At 45.5% G+C, this 7500-nt stretch overlaps 1 protein-coding gene across 10 annotated transcripts in view; it reads left to right on the forward strand.

Moving 5' to 3' along the window:
• LOC135103608 (uncharacterized) overlaps nucleotides 1-7500 on the forward strand; it is a 99723-nt gene that overhangs the window by 41287 nt on the left and 50936 nt on the right. For 9 of the 10 annotated variants that reach the window (XR_010270129.1, XR_010270131.1, XR_010270127.1 and 6 more), the window contains exon 2: nucleotides 3615-3962. The gene's annotated coding sequence lies outside the window, so the exon portion shown is untranslated. The remainder of the gene's footprint in view (nucleotides 1-3614; nucleotides 3963-7500) is intronic. The other variant, XM_064010082.1, reaches the window with a different exon arrangement.

The following is a 7500-nucleotide window of genomic DNA, read 5'->3' on the forward strand; positions in this document are numbered from 1 at the left end:
CTCCTACTATCACCTTGGTAGTCTTAGATCAGGTCACCTCGTGAGGACCGCAAGGTCTGTTGTGGCCTGTGTATCAATGTAACTCTGTTACATTGATACACAGTAACATGTCTGGCATGGAGGCGTACATTCCTCACTCTTTTTTCCTCGTCCTAAACCTTCTAAACCTTGGTTTAACACAGCTTGTTCTCGTGCTATACATGATAAAGAGGTGGCTCACAAAAGGTACTTAAGCCTTCCATCACCAGAATCTCATGCACTTTATATTTCTGCCCGGAACCATGCCAAGTCTGTTCTCCAACTAGCCAAAAACTCCTTCATTAACAGAAAATATCTCCAATAACTTTGCTTCTTCTTCTTTCCCTCCTTTATTTCAACCAGATGGCACCACTGCTATCACATCTATTTCTAAAGCTGAACTCTTCGCCTCAAACCTTTGCTAAAAACTCTACCTTGGACGATTCTGGGCTTGTTCCTCCCTCTCCTCCACCCTCTAACTACTTCATGCCACCTATCAAAATTCTTCGCAATGATGTTTTCCATGCCCTCGCTGGCCTAAAGCCTCGGAAGGCTTGTGGACCTGATGGGGTCCCTCCTATTGTTCTCCGAAACTGTGTCTCCTTGCTTGCACCCTGCCTAGTCAAACTCTTTCAGCTCTGTCTGTCAACATCTACCTTTCCTTCTTGCTGGAAGTTTGCCTACATTCAGCCTGTTCCTAAAAAGAGTGACCGTACTTATCCCTTAAGTTACCGTCATATTGCTTAATTTCCTGCCTATCTAAAGTTTTTTAATCTATCCTCAACAGGAAGATTCTTAAACATCTATCACTTCACAACCTTCTATCTGATCGCCAGTATGGGTTCCGTCATGGCCGCTCTACTGGTGATCTTCTGGCTTTCCTTACTGAGTTTTGGTCATCCTCTTTTTAGAGATTTTGGTGAAACTTTTGCTGTTGCCTTGGACATATCAAAAGCTTTTGATAGAGTCTGACACAAAGCTTTGATTTCCAAACTACCCTCCTACGGCTTCTATCCTTCTCTCTGCAACTTCATCTCAAGTTTCCTTTCTGACCGTTCTATTGCTGCTGTGGTAGACGGTCACTGTTTTTCTCCTAAATCTTTTAACAGTGGTGTTCCTCAGGGTTTTGTCCTGTCACCCACTCTCTTCTTATTATTCGTTAATGATCTTCTAAACCAAACTTCTTGTCCTATCCATTCCTAAGCTGATGATACCACCCTGCACTTTTCCACGTCTTTTCATAGACGTCCAACCCTTCAGGAGGTAAACATTTCACGCAGGAAAGCCACAGAACGCTTGACTTCTGATCTTTCTAAAATTTCTCAATGGGGGAGAGCAAACTTGGTATTGTTCAATGCCTCAAAAACTCAATTCCTCCATCTATCAACTCGACACAACCTTCCAGACAACTATCCCCTCTTCTTCAATGACACTCAACTGTCCCCCTCTTCTACACTGAACATCCTCGGTCTGTCCTTTACTTATAATCTGAACTGGAAACTTCACATCTCATCTCTAGCTAAAACAGCTTCTATGAAGTTAGGTGTTCTGAGACGTCTCCGCCAGTTTTTCTCACCCCCCCCCCCAGCTGCTAACTCTGTACAAGGGCCTTATCCGTCCATGTATGGAGTATGCTTTACATGTCTGGGGGTTCCACTCATACTGCTCTTCTAGACAGGGTTGAATCAAAAGCTTTTCGTCTCATCAACTCCTCTCCTCTGACTGTCTTCAGCCTCTCTCTCACCGCCGCAGTGTTGCATCTCTAGCTGTCTTCTACCGCTATTTTCATGCTAACTGCTCTTCTGATCTTGCTGACTGCATGCCTCCCCTCCTCCCGCGGCCTCGATGCACAAGACTTTCTTCTTTCTCTCACCCCTACTCTGTCCACCTCTCTAACGCAAGAGTTAACCAGTATTCTCAATCATTCATCCCTTTCTCTGGTAAACTCTGGAACTCCCTGCCTGCTTCTGTATTTCCACCTTCCTATGACTTGAATTCCTTCAAGAGGGAGGTTTCAAGAAACTTATTCATCAATTTTTGACTACTGCTTTGACACTTTTATGGGACTGGCACTTCAGTGGGCATATTTTTTATTGGATTTTTGTTGCCCTTGGCCAGTGTCCTTCCTACAAAAGAAAAAAAAAAATGTAATCTCTTTCTCTTCCTCCTCCTCCTCCTCATCATCATCATCATCATCATCATCATCATCATCATCATCATCATCATCATCATCATCATCGAAACAAGAGCGATATTGAAAATGTACTGAAAATTTGTTCCCTCCCGCAGGTTAGCTCCGGTGGAAGGAAACACACCTGTCGTCCATTATTTCTCTCCACTAAATCTGGCAACAACGCGTGCGTGTTAATGTGATTTATCGGTGGTCTCTTGTTTCATTATTTTCTCCTCGTGCAGCCCTTGAGTCTTTTATTGTTGACTAGGAACACTTACTGCTCTTACATAACTTGCTGGTGGAATAATGGAATAGACTCAGTGCTCAGTTTGTTAGTGCCGAGTCATTAGGAGTTTTAAAGGATTAGATAGATTTAAGGATCAGGATTTTAGATGGAAATAAAGAGGTATGCTTCATGTAAATACCGCTACGTGTATACTTGATAGTTTCCTGCAGCTTGCTCTATTTTCTTATGTTCTGATGCGGAGGATAAAAAAAAAAAGAGAGAAAAAAAACTAATCTTAACGTGTGAGTAAATGATTAGATGAATAGAAACGAGAGTAATATTGACAGGAAATTCCAGTGCATTGCGGCCAAGAAGAAACATTAGACAGGAAATCGCAACATGGAAAAAACAAGACGAATGAAATGTGTGGTGAGGCGAGTGTGTAATTTCAGGCCCATAACAGGTTTCTATTTTTTTCTCTATCTAATCTCCCATTCCTTTTGATAATGTTTAAGTAAGTTTTTCGCTAAGCCACGCGCGTGCAGAGGTAAATTAGAGCACAGGCGGGCGGAGGGCAAGAAACCAAGCTGCAGGCTGTGGACGACGAGAAGCTAAGCCGACCTACATTTTTTTTTTCCCTCTCGTCTTGATGGAAAGGAACAATCTCGCCTCATCGTGTGTCAAAAAGTTGCAGTGCTAGTGTGTGTGTGTGTGTGTGTGTGTGTGTGTGTGTTATTTGAGATTCCTTTCTCCTTTAAAACATTAGTCAGCAGCATTTAAATAAGAGTCGCGTGTTGTATGTAAGAATTATCACTTAGATGATTTGCTCTTTTGACTTACATGGGTATATCAGGTTTTTTTTATTTTATTTTTTTTTTATTCCTATTACTGTGGTTGATTTGATGCTTCTTACTTCAGTACAATATCTACAATGTATTAATTCTCTTTTTTTTTTCCTTCAGGTGTTACAATTGATCTTATTTTGATGCAGTGTTTGTTTAGTTTTGTTTCTGTAACTCTAGTTGATTGTTTGTTTTGTATATGTGCAGCATATTAGTATTTATTTATCTATTTATTTATTTATTTATTTATTTATCCATCCATTAGTATATCTATATATTCATCTACTTAGCTACTTATCTACCTACATATCTATCTATCTACCTACCTATCACTTCATTCTTCTTCCTCCGACAGATAGACAGACAGCCATGGACAACAATCAAACAAACAAACATGGCGGAGACAGACACACAGATTACTGCATCACACAAGACTGAATGATAAGTTCCCTGAGTCGCCGCCACAACACCACCACCAACAGGGTCACACGGCGCCGCGGGACTGCATGAAGATGATCACAAGTGCATCACCCACTGTGACCCTCCAGCCAGCCAGCCAGCCAGTGTCTATGAACCACAACAGCAAGAACTATATGCCCTTCTATCGCCTCTCCCTCTTTTCGCTCCATCGCCGCCACCACCGTCGCCAAGCCACGCCAGGCCAGGTCGACCTTCAGCCCTTCACCACCTGAGAGAGAGAAAGGTACTGTAAGTGACATTTCTCATGGTGGATTGTTTAGTTATCTGGATACCTGCTCTTATTAACCTGGTGTTTTTTTCCTGTTTCTGTCTGTTTGTCTGTATCTCTCTCTCTCTCTCTCTCTCTCTCTCTCTCTCTCTCTCTCTCTCTCTCTCTCTCATGAAACTTCAGAATGTCAGCCAAACGCAATTTCCGTCTAAGCCTGTATGTATTCCCACGCTGTGTACTCGTGTTCCTAATGGTGTGTTTGTAAAGTCAGTGTGTGTTCCTGCATTCCCTCACACCACACACGAGAACTGCAGGCAGGTTGGTGACACACACACACACACACACACACACACACACACGCTCACACACACATGACAGTAACAGGATATTTCATTAGTGCCGTTAAGAGGCGTTATGGCGGCTGTAACAGTGTGGTGCCGCCTTCGGGCCAGCCAGCACCTTGACCGGCACACACTCCAGCACGCACTCACCCACCCACACTGAAAGAGAAGCGCTGGGAGTGGCGGGGAGTCATTGCGACGACAGTGAGGTAACGGTGAACAGTAATACCTGCAGCTCTTAGGCCGACGTTGCCGCGGGGGATACGAACCAGCTACACGCCCTTATAGTGACAGTTTGAAGAGCAGTGACGCCACACCGTCCCCCCACCACCACCACGCCCCCGCCACCATCACGCCCGATAATGCAACACCTCGCCGTCAGTGTGGCCTTGTCAGGGTTCGTGTGGGTGGAAAACGGGACAGACTGTAGCCCGGAGCCGCGTGTCGTGTGTTGCGTTGCCACCGCTGTGTCCCGCGGTGTGCATTGCTGCGGCGTGACTCTCCTTGCTCATGGTGGACTGACGCGGCGTGATAGATGACCCTAGGAAGACGTGTTGTTAAAATTATAAACACCTGCGAACATTTCACCTTAAGTCGCGTGTTGGCACAGTCGTGGATGCAATAGTACAGGAAAGGCTGCGGTTCCTGCCTCAATGGCTCGAGTTTCGTGCCTTAAGCTGAGCGTCGTCATTTGGTGCAAAAGCCTGCGTTCTTCTGTAACCTTAACTTGGCTCCGTGACCTTCGCTGGCTGGCTTGAGAAGAATTTCATGCGCTCTGTCCGTTGCTGAATATAACTGAGGCGGTGATTGTAGGTGTAGAAGTATGGAAGTCTCCTTGTCTATCTATATACAGTTCATTACTCGTATCTACAGGTAGACAGAGAGGAAGCAGCTGGAAGAGATCACGTGCAGAAGGAAGGGATAATGGGAGAATAAATCCAAAGTTACGTAATCGACAGCAAGTATCTTGTGTTCGCAAGTCCGCGTGTGGCGTTAATTGGCTCGGTCTGTTTACGCCGCTAACTACGACTTGCATCAGTAAGGCGCAGACCAGGAACACAAGATTACGAGCCGGGAAAGCACGCTGATTTGCACATAGAGTCGGTGATCGCTTACCCGTGAGGTGAAAGATTCCATTTGCGTGATGTCAGAGGGGGACGAGGGTAAGGAGGAGGACGATGAGGACGAGAAGGTGGAGGAGCTCGATAAATCACGATAATTGCAGGATGTACACCGACCAGTAACAGGTTGAGTAGGAAGAACCAGGATTTACTGAGAGGGTGTGGTGGAGTCGATGTGAGAAGCAGGAAGTGAGGAACAAATGCAGTGATGGAAGGTGTAACTGAGACGCCGCTAACGAGCTGAGGAGTGGGGAGCGGCTGGATGGGGAGGGTGTGGAGAGCGAGGGTTACATGGGTGCAGGGGGGGAAAGGTAGCGTGGGTATAGGGAAGGCATGATCAGGGGGATATTTACAAAGCGGGTGGGTGAGTGGATATGTTTGAGAAAGGGAGGAAGGGTACTGATTATTAAAAGTTATGGTGACTTGGGCGAGGCTGGATTGAGGGGAAGGCTGTAGATGGAATGGTGAAGTAGTAGAGGACGGGTGGAGGCAGGCATGAAGTGTGAAGTTGATGGTGGAGGCAGGGAAATTAAAGGTAATGGATGGAGCAGTGATGATGGTGATGGATGGTGAGAAAGGGAAACCTCCTTGGTGAATCTCATGCTGTCTGGTTTATCTGATAGTGAACTTTTTTTTTTTCTTCTGGTTCTCTATTTTTGTAAGAGGAAACAAATTCAATCTCCACACTTTGTTGTATATAGAAATAGATAAACATATTATAATCCCCCCCCAAAAAAATGTAACATGAAAACAAATATTACAATCATGGACAATGTTTGAATTATGTATCATTATGGGATAGACTGCTTAGGCGAAGGGTCACTGTCATGCATCATCATCATCATCATCATCATCATTACAGTATATTATTCTACTTCAGGACGAAAGAAAACACAGAAAATTTCCATTCATCATATTCATTCATCTGCATCAGTTGTCCATCCATTCCCAGTCATTCCTTGGTGACCCCAGACAGACATTTCATCCTTCGAAACACCACCTCCTCCTCCTCCTCCTCCTCCTCCTCCTCCTACTCCTCCTGCTCCTCCTCCTCGCCTATCTTACACCACGCCACGTCTCAACCACGACCCACAATCACACTCAATGCATTCAGAACACTCAGTCCGGCCGCTATTATTTCGTTATTCAGCCGCGAAGTGTTGCGGAAAGAAAACATTGAGCGGGGGAGGAGTGGGGGCAGGACGCTGGGAGGTTTGGCTTAGCTACCTCACCGCAAACACAACAACAATGAGGGAGTCAGTTCATCTCATCTCGTTAAGGCGACCACTGCTCTTGTGGTTATGGCGAGTGTGTGTGTGTGTGTGTGTGTGTGTATGTGTTTACCTAGTTATAGTATTGCCTGAGCTCTATTTGTCTGGTTCTTGCTTTCTTTGTTGCATTATTCCAGTTTTCTTTCATGTTTGCCCTGTCCTCTCCCGTCCCCCCTTTCTCTCTTTCTTTCTGCGTGTGTGTGTGTGTGTGTGTGTGTGTGATGTGCGGGGTCCCTGCGTTAAGTACGTAATTCGTATACATCACCACCCACAAAAAAGGAGAACGTGTGGCCAGTGGAGAGGAACGGGTCACAATGAGCTGCGGGAGCGTGCATGTGTTCACTACCGTGCTGGCCTGGCGGACGTTCATTACCACACACTGACCGGCTGCTAATTGTATGCTGTCCGGCAGTGGTGCGTGAAGGAAGCGGTGGCTGGCCGGGGCGCGGTGGGTACGGCTACACTAAGTCTTGCCTTGCCCATCACGTTCATAAAGAAGAGAAGGAAAGTGAAGGACTTAATGTACAGTCGGTTGGAGTAACGCCTCTGCCACTTCCCCTTTCGCAGTTTCAGTAGAGTCAATGGTTGGCGCCATGTCCGAGTCTCCTCCAGTTATTTGCTCCTTGAATCTTCCTCGGTGATTCCTGGTCCTTGTGTTCGTTAGCGACGTGTGTCACCTCCCACCTGATGAAAGATGTTGTCATTGGTTAAACCCCAAAGCGGAGACGGTACGCAGTTCTTTCTTTTCTATTTTTTTTTCTTTATAATGTGTAAGAGGGGACTCTAGTCTAAAGTAACAAAAACGCTATTAAAATAAAGG

Source organism: Scylla paramamosain, chromosome 9 (genome assembly GCF_035594125.1).
Source record: "Scylla paramamosain isolate STU-SP2022 chromosome 9, ASM3559412v1, whole genome shotgun sequence".
NCBI classification, from domain to species: domain Eukaryota; kingdom Metazoa; phylum Arthropoda; class Malacostraca; order Decapoda; family Portunidae; genus Scylla; species Scylla paramamosain.